Genomic DNA, 1,206 nt, shown 5'->3' on the forward strand with positions numbered 1-1,206 from the left:
GGGGCCCTTAAGGGTCAAATAAATGATGATGATGAAAGGCGAGTGGCCTACCTCGGAGTGCAGCTGGACTAACGCCTCAATTGGTCACCAGTGGTCAGCGACCACCTTCGAAGCGCGCGAAGGGTCGCCTCCGCCGCTCGAGCGCTCCTTGCTCGCGGCAATGGATGCACACCGTCTCCAGCTCTCCGTGTCTACAACAGAATGGCTGCGGCGCGCATTTTGTACGGCCTTCCTCTCGTAGCGCTTACACGTTCAAACTGGGTGACACTGGATGCAGCACATCGTATTGCGATTCGCCAGTTTTTCAGCTTGCCCAGATCACCTCAAATCGGCCCAAAACTCGCTGAGGCGGGAGACATGCCACTGCCACTCCGGGGCAATCTTCGAGTGCTAAATCACCTAGAGCGTATGAGTGAGTGGTTCTTAAGATAGAGAAAGGAAGAGAGAAGTGAGCCCCGTTATTGTCTGCTTCAGTGAGCGACACCGCCACAGGGCTCACAAGGGATGGGGGTGAGGAGGGATAAAAAGAGTAGAAGTAAAGGTGTAGAAAAGAGGAAGAAGAAGCAACAACAAACTGAGGGGATAGGAGAGACAGGAAAGATGGAAGCACGGTCACTGGAGTCCGAGGACGGGGTACACTTGCGAGAGATGGCGTCTGTAGATGGCGTAGAGCAGGTCCAGTAGGTCAGAGCTACACTGTCGTCGAAGGTCGTCGGCGACAGGAGGTGACGTAGGGCGAGCCCAGTCGGCCAGAGCCACGATGACGCCGAAGGTCGCGAGCGCGCGGAGCGCGCGGGCGCACAACCGGTCGGCACGGAATCCAGTGAGCGAGTCCCCATAGAGCGTATGAAACGTTCGCGCCACGGACAGCAGCTGGTATTTTCGCTCTCCTCACTTCCGCACTCACGGATGGGCAATGCGCCGCGGCATTCTACGCCCTCGTCCCGGGTTCACCGGATGTGAATGACTATAGTGCCCCGCTCTGCCACCATCGCCCTCTCAAGATACGGACACGGTTATCGGGAGTGGCAAGCAAGCAGACGACGCCAGTGTGTGCGCTTCGGCACGAAACTGCCGCCACTTTCGAGAAACTTCTCGCGTGACGACTCCTCGTCTTTACTGACAGTTCAGTGTTCAACGACGGTTGTGCCGCGGCTGCGTGTGTGGTGCCTTCTCAGGAGCTTCACCCGCGTCGCCTGCAAGGCA

Source organism: Rhipicephalus microplus, chromosome 10 (genome assembly GCF_043290135.1).
Source record: "Rhipicephalus microplus isolate Deutch F79 chromosome 10, USDA_Rmic, whole genome shotgun sequence".
NCBI lineage: Eukaryota > Metazoa > Arthropoda > Arachnida > Ixodida > Ixodidae > Rhipicephalus > Rhipicephalus microplus.